We start from the raw sequence: 15,617 nt of genomic DNA, 5'->3' as shown, positions 1-15,617 counted from the left end.
TTGCAGAGCTGCGGAATTTGTGCTCATGTGACTCGATCCTTCTTTGATATTGAGGAGATCTTACTTTGCTGCAGTGCAGCAACATTAACGGTAACATTAAGGTAACCATTCTGATTTGGCAAATCCCAGATTTCAAAATATCTTCTCAGAGTTTGCTTCCAATATAGAGGATAATGGAAATATATTTCTTTAACTGAAGTTCCTGCAGATAGCTGTCAACAACAGCTTGTTGTATTGGAAGGATTTTTAATGCATTTAGGAACAGACCTTCACAGGCTCTCTGTATTTGTTCTTACAGTCTGGCTTCTGTCTCCTCCAGGAGTCATAATTGATATAGATGATGAAATAGGATCAGTGTGACTTTGTACTTGAGAAAAGTTAATCTGTTGGAAAATGTGAGAAGACCTTAAATAGTATTGGAAGGAAGAAGAGAGCAAAGAGAGATTATGTGTAATTAGCTGTCAACACTAAATAAATTTTTTTAAAAAACTTAAAAAAGAAGAGAATTATTTACTCCTTAAGCACTTAATGTAGTATAAGGGAAGAAGTGTCTCAAACTGACATGTACAGTAGTCTTATTCTGAAGATCTTATGCAGCTTGTATTAACATAATGTTAGTTTCTAAAAACATAGATGTATAGATAATTATTTTACTTTACAGAATGTTGAAACTTATAAAATATGATTGAAGTATGATTTCCTAGTCCAGGTATTCAGTCATTTTGAGCTGTCATAATGAAGTTCAAGACAAAGTATTGGTTGCATAGAAAATTATGTTCAGTATAAGCAACCCCTGATGTTTATGTTTGGTGATTCAAAAGGGTTACTTTCCCAAAGATGAAAAAAATAACAAATTTGGCAAAAATAGTCTCATATAACAAGTGGCGGAAAGAAGGAATAGCAATTAATACAAATTACAGCTTTATGTAATCAGAAGAGTGATGGTAAATAATGGGCTAAAGTTACCATGAGTTACACAAGTACTTTAAGAAGCATCTAAATCTATGTAGCATGGTAAGCCACTGGAAACCTCCTAATGGAAGGGATAAATTGTTCATCTGTCAATGTTTCAGTTTAAGACTTGGTGCCTTTCTGGAAAAAATGATTTTCTGCATTGCAGGCTTAATGGGCTCTTTAGAAACAACCTTAAATGCAGGCTTTTGGGCAGCATAGGGACAGACTTACAAGCCAGCTTTGTTGAAGGCAGCAAATTTTGGACAGAATGTGTCATGGTATACATCAGTGTTTCTATACTTTCCAAAACTGTGTCTGGGGTCGCATCAAATCCTAAACTTCAGCCATCCTACAAAGAGAGAACAGAGTTGAGTGAATAAAGAGAAAAATTGGAATGTCAGCAAAACTTGACAGGAAGGACAGCTAGGAGAAACATGGTGGGGTTTGTTGCTTACAAGATACTGTGTTTCACTTTGAGCTAAAGTCAGTGGGTTGAAGAGTGTTTACCCTGCAGGAAAGTTGAATGCGTGTGACGATGGCAAGTACATTGGCCTAATATCAGCATTGTCATACCATGTGCAAGTTTTGTACCTCCATGAATATATATTCAGGGCTTTTTATTCAGGACAGTATTTCTGTGTCAGCACCAATTCACACAAATGCGCTGAGTGGAACAATTACAAAGCTGAGGTCTGTGTTAATGCAGTTGCAGTTCGCAGGGGTTTTACTATAACTTTGTGTTTCTTTTAACTGCATGAGTTTGATTCTGTATAAATGAGGTACAATCTCATACAAGAGCTGAGAAAAACCAGCTCCATTGGTGGTGGGCCTTAAGGTACAAGCTGTGCTACCAAGGTGACAAAAAGCGGTGGAGTTTCAGTTTATTTGAATATCCTGCTGAAGGAGTTGTCTTCCATCAGGCCTTGCGGCAGTCTGAATCAGAGAGTTCTGAAGCAGGATGACTGAATTCTGCTTTCCAAATATATCTCAACCAGTTTAGTAGCATGAATAGTTAAGAGAGAGAATTAAAGAGCCGTCAGCCTTTCATTATCCTATCTGATTCTTAACTCTTGGCTCCAAAGCAGTGCTTTCCCATAATAACACATTACGATTGAACCGCATAATTAAAATACTTTTTTATCTAAATGAGAAAGTTGTACTTCTTGTAAGTTGTTCTTGAGAATTTATTTGTGGAACATAATTATTTTGTGCATTCCCTGTTAGTGTAAGTAGGTGATTATTAATTTGCTTAGTATGGAGTCTCAAAGTCAGGAGGTCCTTATGCAGTAGGAGGTTACAGGCTTCTTAAAGTTTTAGAAGTTAAAATTGCTTAAGAAGTGCATGGTCTCAGCCCCATGGAAGAGCTTACTATCTCCTACAAAAGAGTTTCTGATACCTAGTCCCTCCTTCTTGTTAGTGATTTTATCTGAGCAGTTTTACTATCCGTAGGAGGCAGGTTTTGGAAAAAATCTCTCTGGGTATCATGAAATTAATTTTCATGGAATAAACTTTTAGTGGGATTAACCTGACTGGAATGAGAACTGTTTTAATTATTTCAAAGAAAACATTGAGATATGGTATGTATCACATTTCACAACCAGAGGACTAAAAACTACTTCAGGTTGGGAAAACTTTGGCTGTATCTATATTAGCAAGTAATTGGCAGTGGGAATGGATCCACAGAAGGAAAACAGTGCGTGCTGAGGACCTGGTGGCCACAGCCTGTATTTTTTCAGAGGTAATACTTTGAGCGGACTCGACTCTAATTCCAGGGAATGTTGGAACAGCAAATCACTGTTGGAGCACATCTTCCATTTTAGTTTCACGAAAGAGTAGTGCAGTTCATATACTTTAAGACTGCTCCAAAATGAAAAAAATATGTATGAGAATATACTACTTATTAAAGTTTGTCATACATATAGCTACTTGTTTATAATCATTATATAGAAGTATGTATTTTAATTTATGGCATGAACACATAAATGAAAACTATGAGCAGATCTGAGACAGTTAATAGTATAAAATATAAATAACCTCCCTTTGTTGGGGAAGGAATATGGTCATTTTCATTGAACTGGATAAAAGAATGCATTGTTTCTTTTGTGTTTATATCATAGACAAATGGAAAAAATTACCTTCCTTAACTTTTCCAAATACTTGAGAGTAAAAAAAAACCCAAACCTTGTATAAACTTGTTTTTCATAAATAGAGAGACTGGTAAATTGTGGTACAAGTCCAAGAGATACTTCAGATGTTGTTTTACAAAATGACTACAAAGTTCTCATAACATTTGGAGAGGCAAAGGGCTTTTAGGAAAACGCATATGACAACAGGATAGAATTGCTATTAAATTGTTGTTTGAAGTAGAAAGGATGTGTATTTTGAAGGACTACTCTAAAGAAGCAGCTGTCTGTATATAATACTCAAAGTTTACCATTTTGAGGCACTGTCTACCAAATACAAAAAAGATGGGGGAAGATTACCTGATGAAATAATCTGTAAACAGAGAGATTTAATCTGATTTACAACAGCATAGTAATGATCAACTTGTTACTTTCAAATTTCCTGTTCTTTCCGAGGTGAATGCAAACACAGTTGCTGAAAGACCATTCATTTAGGTAGTTTAAATGCTTCTAGTTTCTGTGGGATGGTGAAATCTGTTTGGTTTGTTGTAACCAACTAGTAATATAATGTCAGCAGTGCAAGTGGACTAGAGGAGTAGAACTGCTGTGAGGAAACACAGACCAACGAGACCTCCCTGGACCTAAGTTCTGGTAGTTTTTCTGTAGTAAAATACTGAGAGGTGAACAGGTTATCCTTTCAATGTAAGCCTCATATTGCCTAGCATTTCTAACCCTTGTTCACCTGTCATGCTTGAAAACAAACCAGACCTTTTGGATAAACAACTGCATTTGAAAGCAAAATGGAAAATCCTTTCCCTTTCCTGTCTATCCTGAAATACCTAGTTCTACTTTGTGTACTCCTTATGCAACTCTCCCTGCCTCTGATGGTGGAATTACAGTAATGAGAGATTTTGCTGTATTCGATCTGGTAGTTTTTGTAAAAATTAAAGCACTCCTGTACAGTGAAGGACAGTCTAGGGCTGTGCAATTTGGGAGAAAACTTGGCAAAGATCTGCTGGAGTAACTGAGTTTTGACACCTTGCTTAAGTAGTGGTAACTCTTAATGGAATAAGGGGCTAATTAACTAGCATAAACGGGTGGAATATGGATTTCTGCACTACTTACAGAGAGGTAGTCACATATTGCTGGAAATCTGTTTGCCGGTTAAGCGGCAGAGTAACGTCAGGCCCCAGGAGAGCCAATTCATCGTCAGGGACGGGGACGGCTGGAGGTGGGGGGTGCTGGGGTGGGAAGGCCGGGCCGGCCGAGTGGGGAGCTCCTCGCTGAGCTCCCTTGCAGAAAGGAAGCTTAGGGAATGTGGACGTGGGGATGGATGACGCTGGAGGAACTTAGGAACGCTGAGTATGTCGGTATGGGGTTAAGAAAGTCAAAGCTCAGGCAGAAGGGAGGCCCGGGAGGTTATGGAGGCCGGCGGGAAGGACTTGTAAAGGTACAGTGACAGCAGAGGAGAGCGTGGTGGTGCGCGGTATGGCTAGGAAATGGCTACGTACCAATTCAGACCCGATAGAGACATGCGGATCGGTTTTGTTTTCTCCACTAATACTTTTATGCTAAAATGTATTCATTTGAGCAATATGAAATGTGAAGCACAGTACTCTCTGTAGGCATTATGGGTTCCAGCCAGTTCTAGCAGTACTCCACTGAGCAGAAAGCTGATGTGCGCCAGGCTGTTTGTCTACTTTTACAGTCTGGCTGAAATAACCGGAGTTGCAAACTCCAGCTTGTCACCGGACAAGAGATAAATGTTAGCGTAGCATTCTTCTGGCTCACTCAGCTCTTTTGTTATAGTAAAGAGCATACAGGAACATTTATCTTGGAAAAAAAATGCATAATTTCGGCTAGGATTAGTTGCCTTTTCAAAAGGCCGACCAGCTGCTTCAAGTAGAGTACCATAAAAATGTTTTGGAAGTAGAATATATATTCCAGGAAGCTTTGAGGCATGAAAAATTTAAAGAATAAGTAAAAATAAATAGCAAATGGAGTTTGTCATTTACTCTGTGGGTGTAGCAGACGTATATTTGTGTATACTACAGTGACAGTTAAAATTAGCACCTTTTCTTTTCCGCAATAGGCAAGGGGCTGTTTGAAGTCAAGATATTAAAGGAATTAAACTGACCCTGAAAGAATTTCAAGGGAGTGAGGGGGTTTCAGGAGAAGGAGGACACAGTACCAGTCCCAAATCAAGCTTAGCGAAAGGCCCTCCTGATCCTGGCAACAAGAGTTTGCAGGGAATACCTGAGAAGGATGTGTGACAGTGATATGTTCATCCAGAAGGTTGGACAAGCACCTGAACATTAACAAAATAGTGAAAGTGACAGAAAATAAACCTAAAAACACTTTCTCAGCAGGTAGTGGAATGTCAGATGCTATCTCAGATTTTAAAAATCAAATTTAAATAGGATTGCTGTGTGTGGTTACTCTCTTTTTTAAATATCATTGACAGGGTCGTTTTAATTTTAGACCTTACACTGTTTTGGCGGGGAATACATTAACACTTGATCATAATGGAAAGCAAACCATACTCAGATAAAAAGTCACGCCTGTCAACCTTGATAGGTTTCATCAAAAAATGCAGCAACCTCTTCATTTGCAACTGTGTTTTCCCATTGCCCAATTTTTGGCAGCAAAGTATTTGAGAGATTAAAGGAACGTTTCTTCATGCTAATCTCACCAAGAGTAATCTTACCAAGTCACTCCCTTTTTCAGAGTTATTTGCTGGCTTTGCTCCTTCTGTATCATGTTCAAACTCCTCACCTTCAAAGCGCAGTAAGAGTTTGCTCTTAGCAATCTCATTTCTCATTTATTCTTTTCAATTTTTTTCAATCTGTCTTCTCACCTGGAATTCCCTCTCCTTTTTTTGGTGCAACAAGTAAACATACTCATTTTCACATCACAGTGAGGGAAGCTTGTTTACGTTCATTTTCAAAGTATAAAAACCTTTAGAACAATACAGAGCATTACTCTTAAATTTTTACATTGTTGATAAACCCTCTGGAGCTTTTGATACTTGTGTTAAAATATCAGCTCCCTGAAGTAGGCACAGGACCTCCTGTGTTCCAGTGCTTCATTGATAAGCCAAATGTTCCAGTCTTCTGCACTACATAGATTAACTTTTTTTTAAGTGAGCAAACAGAATGTGTTTTGTAAAGTGATTTGTAAAGTGGCATTACAAAGTGTAGATTTGTGAGAGAATTTTTAAAATAGATCTGCTTTTCCAATATTGACGGCTTATGCTTAATGCAAAAATGAAAGAGAAGATATGTGTTCTGATTAGCCATGTTAAGACTGGTAGACGACATAGATACTTCTATTTGTTTCTTATCACTACTCCAGCATAGCACAACTTAGTGGTATCACGTTAATAATGGATCTTCTCTAGGTGTTAGCAATACCCTATGGGGTTATGTAGACTCCCTTTTATTTCTTTCTAATGCAGTGAGGTTTTGTGTTAGTGCATTAAAAAAAAAAAGAAGAGACTGTATTAAACAAAAGAAGGGAGATGTTTCTTAGCATTGCAAGATGGTGCCTTTGTCTGAGATTGCTGCTGACTGTATCCCTATATCTTTAACTACTACATATGCTGCAGAAATTCTCACCAACTGTCATGTACAGTATGTCTGTCATACTGATTATATAGATTACAGCAAGATGTTATTTTGGGAACGTTTTGTTGAATTAACATTTTTTTTTTCTCTCTGGCGACTGATAAAAGTTGTTATAAGGTAAGATGGTGGTTCAGTTAGTAGGGCAGATTTCAAATGGTAACAGTTGCAGTTATTGATGCTTTATTTGTTTGTGGAAGGGTATGAAAAGGTCTGTGGCATCTCTAGCTGTCTCCCATGAAGCCAATGGGAAAGAAGAGTATTCTGAGTTTACATGAAAATTTCTATTTAATCTGGTCTTGGAGCTCAGACTGGCACACATCTTGCTTGGGAATTTAATTATTTGGCTGTTTAAGCAATTGCATATATGGCTTTTGACAGGGAGAGTACATTCCAAATAACTGTATTAGAAGGATAAGTATGAATTTAGGCAGCAGCAAAAGGATGCCAAAGATGTGCAACTTCCAGTTTATGAGGAAACTAAAAGGAAGAGTGAAAAGGGAAGGATTCACAATAGCCAGGTAAGAATGAATTTTGGGAAGGAGTTTTAACACTCAGATGTGGTCCGTATCCTGGTAGTTTTCAGGGGGAGTTTTTTTGCCTCTTCTGTAGTTACTGTTTTGTGATTTTATGTTCATATAACAAATAAGCAAAAAAAGCAAGTGATATTTAAGAATCTGTATCAGCACAGGAAAGTTGTCATGCTTCCCATAACAGATTTTGGATGGGGAGTGAATAGTTACGAAAGGCATTTGCTGGGTGACTAGGCAAAATGAGGCTTCTTGCTAAACACATAAGTACTATCTAGCAATTATGTATTTTGAACAGTCAAATAGTTCTGTATTTTCAGCTTCAGTGATATATATCTTAGGAAACTACTTGAGACATATTATTTCTAAGTCTTTTACCAGGTCTTTGACAGGCTCTTGACGTTCATATACTTCATCCTATGTGATTTTTTGTTTCATTTGTTTGCTTCTTTTCTTGCTACGCTTTTCTGATTCACTTTACTTCTTCTCTTCCCCCCTCCTCCCCTCCCCCGCCCCCCCCCCCCAAGAAAAAAAAGTCTCTGCCTTATGACGATAAAGGTAAGTCACTTTTCTCAAGCTGGCTGGAAAAATAAAAGCGTAGCAGTGGATCAGTAATCTACTGCATCTATTTTCCATTTTCCAAAGTGTTCTTTAAAAAGATAAAGTTAATACCTGTGAGGTAAGTTTCTTGCACTTTTATAGGTGTATGTAGAGAAAGTGGAAACAGCAAAACTTTCCAAAGCACTTAGTGTTGACCTGCCTTTGTAGGTTTAGGTGTTCATAGGGTTTTTAATGTTGACAAATTGGATGTGATTGGGCAATACTAGATACACTTTAACATCCCACTCCACACTGAGACTTCTTCAGGGATATAGTGGCAGTTTGGAGTAGGACTAGTAAGTTCCACTACTCAGTCTCACAATTGTACTGCTCCTCTAGACATATGCTTGCCAAGAGGGGTAGGTGTCTTTCCTTTTCCTTCTTGGAGTATGCAGTATTCTGGTCTTAGAAGCCATAGGTGATATTACATGAAAATGGAATACACTGGTAGAAGAGTTTAAATGGAATGGAATGAACTTGTGCTGCATATCAACTTGACGTGCTCAAAGAGATTAGGAGATCCACATTTGCTGTACAACGGCACTGGGACAGGAAGAATTAACAGTTTGATGGAGACATCAAACGCCAGTGAGTCGTAACATACCAAGAGAAAACCTAGGGGGATAAGTAGCATTTTCAGACTGACCGGTGAGGTTGGTATAACAGCTTATAAAGGCAGATCTTTAAGGCAAATCATTGCTTTTAGAAAGAACTATTTTATGTAAACATCTTAGCTCTACGTAATGCACACTTTAAAGTTTTGCATAGATTCTTACAAGGATCTATTCTTTTCAAAGCAAAAGGGTTCTTTAGTAAACAATTAATCAAAAGGTTTTTAAAGACTTGGAGTGAAATTGTTTGATATGGATTGGCTTTCCTTTTCAGAATCAATGGGAATACAGACCCAAATTCTCTTCTGCATCTTGAAAGTTACCTTCTCAGTTTTTCCTGTGCAGAGCAGTTTTCTCACACTTCTTGGTTTTTTTGCCCATGGAAAGAAGCAATCTTTAACCTGTCAAAGTGCATACAGTTAAAATATTTGGGGACATGCAGGATATAATTATTTTATTCTTTCCACTTTTTCCTATTTTTTACTTACTTGTTTGGTTATTTTGAGAGCTTAGTTTAGTGGAAAGTGTTCAAAATATTCTTTAACAAACCTCAGAAAAGTAAGTAGCTGAGAACTTTGCATTTCAGATAGGCAAAGGAAAGAAGGCAGCATTCTGAAGACACTCATTTTTTCATTTGAGAAAAAGTTTTCAAAACCACAGGTATTGCACAGAAAGAGACTGGGCTAAGTGCCTTTGGAAAGCTTTGTAAATGTCCCTTTCTAACCTTCCATATTATTAGTCTGATTGCTTAGGCCTTAAGGCAGCATTTTTAAATTCCTTTCATTCTCCTGTATTCCAGCTTTTAATTTCAAAACAACTTTGTGGGCGAGAGTTGCTTATACTTATATTAAACAACCTTAAATGTATTCCTTGACATCAGACAAGAAAAAATGCCAAAATGTTTTCTTCTACAAGCTGTTAAGACAGAGGAAGCAAACAGGACTTTCATAAACTGGCCACTTTAAGTAGGTCATTGATAGTTTACCTCAAAAGAACACACAAAAATTGTTTACATGAGGAGAGGAGCTACCCTTCTATTACAAAATACAGGGTTTCTCTGAGCCTGTGCTATGAGGTTCTTCTGCAAGTTACCAAGAGCAAAGTTAACTGATAAAGTCCTCAAAAGATCGGGCAAAGGGCTCCACGAGTGCTTGGCATTTCAACCGGCGTTAGATGGCTGAAACCTGGAAATTAATAAAGAGTATTCTGATATGTCACACACTATTACATCTAGCGCTAGTACTGGCGTTATGTATAAGCATTAGAGAAAATTTACCATATTCTGTAGTAGTTAGCTAGTAGCAGAGAAGCTTTGCATGTCTACTAAATAAATTTTAACTTGATGGTTGAATTAAATAATTGTAAAAATATGATCCTATTTCTTCATTTATCAAGAACCTAAAATTTTTACTGATTGCAGTTGTTCAGCTTTTCCAAAAGTGTAACAAATATGTTGGCTTGATTGTGTTTTTTATCCTGCATCCTATTTTTTTCCTAAAGTAATCTTTGTTCAAAATTATTATTGTTATGTAGGTCACAGTTAAGTTACACACAGATGGGTTTCAAGCCTGGTCTCTTTAATCAGAGTAACCTGGCTAGCTAGTTTCCTCTCAATGCACAACTTCTATTAAAATAAAAATCTGTACCAAGCTGTGACTAACCATATTTGAATATGGCATTTCAAAACAACTGCAAATTTTTTACTCTTTTAAGTCAAATGTTTGGTTATTTATTTTGTGTGCTGAGAAGCATGAGATTTAGTACAACTATATCATTAGAAACTAATAGAAATTCATGTACTTGACAACATTAACAACAATTACTTCCTTAATGTAGTGAACTGTCATATAAAAAAATACTGGTTTACTGTATTCAGTAGAGCAATAGTAATTCATATCAGATGATACCAAAGGTTTGGTTTTATGGTTTTTACAGCATACTGGCAACTTGATAACAGCCTCCTGACTTAAAATATCTTACATTTTTATCATTCAGATAGCAAGAACCTCAGAGGTGCTTTAACTAGAAATAATTTCATTTGCACTGATGATCTCTGCAGTCTTCCAAGATAGTTCTTATGGTAGAAGTATGTAAAATTGATGCCACTAATAATTTGGTGTCAGATACAGATTAATAACACTTCAGTTAACCTTTCTTTGAGCAAATCTGACCACGTTTGTATTGTTCCTTAGATGAGAAAAATAAATGCTGGGAGCCAGCTTTTAACATTCTTCTTGGATTATGGAGACACTTTGTGTTCTGGAACTCAAAAAGAAACAGGGAGACTTAGTTTCAAATGTTATTGCCTCTAGGTTGGCGTGTTCTGCAAAACTGAGTATCTATAGCTTAACACAGGGAGCATGTTTCCTTCCTTTAGAAGGCAATCCTACTGAAGGAAACACATCTTTTAATATAGGCAGTTTAAGAAGGTCTTCAGTGGAGTATTCTTATAAACTCTGTGTCTCAAAATACGTGAAAATTTAAATGCAGGTACAGAAGGAACAAAGGAGGCTGAAACAAAGAAAATGGAACTAGACAGATCAGATGGCTTTAAATTAAGACTTGAAAATGAGCATTGGAGCCAGCAAGATGAAAGAGACCTGAAAAAAGTATAGGTGCAAAACGGGATGTTCTTGCATGGGGGACTGGACAGCTTGGTAAAGGCCAAAGAAAGCAAGAAAGCTAAAATACACATCAATAAATGTAATAAAAAGGATGCATTTGAAAGATTTGAGTCAAGAAGGCAGCAATATGAAAGAGAATGAACTAGAAGATTAAAAGAAGCAATATTGTCATTCAAAATGTTTGAATGACTAGGAGTCTGAAGAGGAAATCTTGGGTATACCTGTATCTGCTGGAGAATGTACGCATGAAGAACCCACTTGACCCAAATCTGCCTTGCAAACAAGTTGGCTGCAGCATATTAACAAGCTCCTTTCCTTATGTAAGGGCAACTTTCACTGGCAACCAAGTATGTTTTACAGTACTGGTTCTTTGGGAAAAAAAAGTTAGACTGGTAAAAGCGCCTCTGTAGCACCAGAGTTACTGTACTTAAAATTGCTGTGTAGTTGGAGATATTTTGTAATAGTTTCTCATCTTGTCCCGGTTATTAATGTGACTTGGTTTGATTTAGGAACTGCATGGAAAGAAAATAAACAAATAGATGAAGAAAAATAATTTTTCTGTCTTCACTTGCAAGAAAATTGCACATAACTGATAATTATTAAAGATCCTCTTATAACATGGATCAAAATGATAGTAACTTCCAGTTTTTAGATTTTCTTTAAAGAAAGGCAGAAGTTGTTTAGGAAAGCTAGGCATAAAAACTGCTGCTGAGGTGTCTGAGCAGGCCAGCTTTTTTGGAGGCTGATAGTGCTTTGGTTGTGCATGTAGACAGTTTCAGGAATCTTTTTTGTCTGTCCCACTACTAACATAAACAGTACTTCTGTAAAAAGAAGACTTCCTGGCCTCTTGAAGACACTCAGTGTCTGAGAACCTCAAACAGGTGAAAACGGCACAGATACTCGGGGTAAGTTCAACTGGTTCACAGGGAAGCCCAGGCCACATCCCAGTCTCACAGCTGGAGAACAGGGAATGCCTTGCTTGCTTGGAAAAATGATAATGAGCAGCACCACAGCCGGGGAGGCTTGGAAGGAAACAGAGATGCAGATGACCCAGTATCTGTTCCATTCATTTCCTTGGGAGGGGATTTACTATTTTTGCTACTTTAGCTTATGCTGGTTCTCCAAGTGCAGTAAGTTACACAATGAACGCTGTTTTATGCCAGTGTAAGCATATTTACATTTGGGCTTCTGCCACAGAAACTCCTTTTTAAGAGGAGATCAGATCTCATGTTTCTGTGCAGGCATAAGTTTGTCTTGGCTTAAGCTCATGAAAAATACATACAGTTGCATATTGTCCGTTAAAAAAATAAGAGTAAAGTTTGAAATAAGGTGAGTGAAGACAAAGTATAAATCCAAAGAGGAAAATTGTAAGCGAATTCTGTAGGTTTCTAAGACAAAATATCTGGGTTGGGAGAAGAAATCTGAGGGACCTGAGCCTCATATATATGAATGCATATGCATTTTTTCATATTCTTGTTAAGCCATTTGTTTTGATGTCATCATATATTATTAATTTTATTTTCTTTAAAGGAATCTGGCATGTGACATGTATGTATATCCATGCCTTAGCTAAACATGAATTTAAACAGTTTGTATGTCAGCAGTAGCATGAGATGTTCAAATATTTTTGTGTAAGGATTTTGCATAAGGACTGAGGAAATAATTCTAAGAAACCTATTTTGTGTGGAGTCTTTCTGAGTTTCATATTTTAATTTCCTAAAATGGTTTTTGTCTGGGGGTTTGGTTTTTGGGGGTTTTTTTTGGTTGTTGTTGCTTTCTCAAAGAGCTGGCAGGGTAAATGGCAGCTGTGAACCTAAGGGTAGGCTGCAAAGTTTTTCTTCCAAAGCCTGCCTTTCATGTTTAGCCAAGTGAGAGACAGGGAGTGAAATGTAAACTCCGGCTCGGCGTATCCTCATGGCCTTCTCTCCTGGTGAACAGCGGGTAGAGGCAGAAGGGGGGCCGAAGCTGCCCAAGGCTGCTAACCGCAGTGGCCCGGAAGGCACCGGCCATGAGCCGCGGCTCCCAGGTTGCCAGGTTTCTCGGAGGAGGAATGTGAAGATGCTGCTCTAGTGCCCTTGGTACCAGATCCCCGAGAACTGAACGGCACTCCCCATCGCACCCGCTCCTTCTGGCTTCATCCTCCCCCTGGGACAGAAGGAAAAGGCATTTGCTTCACTTCTCTTCCGAGTCGTTTAACCGTTTCTCTTTAATCCCTGGCAGTCTGACTGAGAACTAAGTGTGTTTTGTTGTACTTTGTTCTGTTTGAAATTATGGACTGGAACCGTTTTTATTTAACGTGGGAAACAAGCTTTGCAGAAACTCAACCTATACACTGGGAAAGGAACTTCCTATAAAATATAAACAGATGTTTGTACATTTGAGTGAAGAAGGTTTGTTCGTGGGAGGCTTTGTGATAAACTCTATAAATGCGATACTGAGTTCCTAACAATTAAATGATGACTAATTGATGGATTTGATCACTTTGCCATGATCTGCTGTGCTGGCACTCCTGGTTTGTTTTGGTTTTGTTTGTTTTTAAAAAGATTTGTTTTCCAACTCTATTTCATACACACAGCAGTCTTAAAGTTCTTCCTCAGTACAGGGCCATAGAAAGCTTTCTCCCAGGTCAACGGGGTGATTCCTGGGAGAACTCCAGCTATTCCTTCCCGTGCAAGAGAGATGCGTATGTCTTGTAGTAGCCATAATTGCTTGGGGCCCTTTTTCTACCAAGTAATTCTTTGGCTCGCAGTCCCTGAAGGGCTGTAAGTTTTTTGGTTGGTTGGTTTGTTAGGGGGGTGGAAATGGATAAGCAAGCAGTGTTTCCTCTCTTGTGTAGAGGTGTGTTTCTTTTTGCTTCCAACCTGCCCTGTCCCCCCCCAGTTCTCTCTCTGCACTTGTCCTTGCTACATCTACACTGACTCCGTCCGTCATTCTGTCTGTTTACTCTGCAGAGAGCACACAGGACTAAAAATATATACATACAATATTTTTTAATTCTTCTATTGTGGCCATGAATTTCCCCGTCAGTCAGTTGGGGCCCACAAATTCTCTAGTTGATGTCTTCTTAGTCTTTTTCCCTATCCAGGTTTATACAGAGTATGCTAGTAGTGTTTACATTCTGCACTGATGCAGTTAAGTGTGATCATGAAGAAAAATACTGTTTGCTTCGGTTTGAAGATCACTGGGTTTTATGACCAATTGCATGGATCCTGCTAATATAATAGTTTTAGTACCCATCCTAGATGCAATAGAATGAACTGTGATTTTCTTGTATTCATATGTAAATCATACTCATCTGTACCTGTGTATATACATATGGTTTTACTTTGGTATGGAAAGAAAATTATTAAATAAGCTAATCTTTAAGATATTGTTTATCCCTTCATGAAATCATTAATCTGTTTATAAAATCATACACAAAAATTAAAGATGTCCAAACAAATTGGATTATATTGAAAGACAGAATTTGAAGTGTTAAATGTGAAACAAATTATCAAGCACACTTTCTTCTGACCAATGAGACAGACTTGAAGTGGTAATTCCTTCTGGGAATTTCCTTGCATTGTATGTGTACCTCTTGAGATATTATTGCAAGTCCACTCCAATTTACAATTGGAACTGATAGAATACTTGAGAGGAGAGACGTACCATGGGGTAGATGTGGCGAATAATATTGTCAGCATTGAATTTCATTAAAATTTGCCTTTTCTGTAAGGGATAGCATTAAAGATGTGAAATACTGTGCTCTAGTTGACTATAAATGCTGTCTTTGCTATGGAAAGACTGTCTTACTAATGCAGGTTACTGCTGTTTACATCATTAAGGGGGTGAGCTCTCCTCTAGGAATCTAAAGTTGGAGAGAAAAGAGAGTTTTGAAGGCAGCAGCCCTAATACTAAAGTTGTAGAGTTTTATGGCTCACTCTTGCAAAATGTGGAGGCACAGACTGAGCAATTAAAAAATAATACCTGTGGTCTATATAAGGGAGGATGATACAGTATTATATTGTAACCCTTCTGACATGCATTCAAGAGCAGCACCAATGACCTGTAGTTTTCAGATATTATGGAGGAATCAAGTGTAGAAAACCCAACGATACACACCTTCAACAGATTTTTTTCCAGTAACTCTTTTTATCTGGGTTTTAAAATAAATAATTAAATTAGAAGGGTTGTTCCAGGATGAAATATCTCACCTTTAATGAAGTGACACTTGTTTTTGAAGCTGGAAAACACCTCCCTTACGTCCTCATCCGTAGCATTCTGTGCCCATGAAATAAGTTGAGGAAAATAATAAGAAAGGCAGAAAACATGCCTTAAAGGTCTTATAGCAAATTTGTTATTCTAGTGCTATAGTTTCTTGCAGCATTCTTCTGTCCAATCTCAGGTGGTCAGGATACTTTCTAGTTTGTTTTGTTTTGTTTTTTTAATGTTTAAACTTCGTGAATTAGTACATGAGGGTTAAGGTATTACAGTTTTTGCCTGTCTTTTGTCGATCCACATTGTACCATTACTGAAAATCATCATGAAATTTAGGGGGATGTTAAGACTATAT

At 37.7% G+C, this 15,617-nt stretch overlaps 1 protein-coding gene across 1 annotated transcript in view; it reads left to right on the top strand.

The window, feature by feature from the left end:
• Window positions 1-15,617, top strand: part of SH3RF1 (SH3 domain containing ring finger 1) — an 88,523-nt gene that overhangs the window by 36,010 nt on the left and 36,896 nt on the right. The window lies entirely within an intron of this gene.

This window comes from Haliaeetus leucocephalus, unplaced genomic scaffold, assembly GCF_000737465.1.
Source record: "Haliaeetus leucocephalus isolate CR32 unplaced genomic scaffold, Haliaeetus_leucocephalus-4.0 Scaffold284, whole genome shotgun sequence".
Taxonomy (NCBI): domain Eukaryota; kingdom Metazoa; phylum Chordata; class Aves; order Accipitriformes; family Accipitridae; genus Haliaeetus; species Haliaeetus leucocephalus.
The sequence above is the reverse complement of the archived record's forward strand: the minus strand, read 5'-3'. Positions and strand labels throughout refer to the sequence as shown.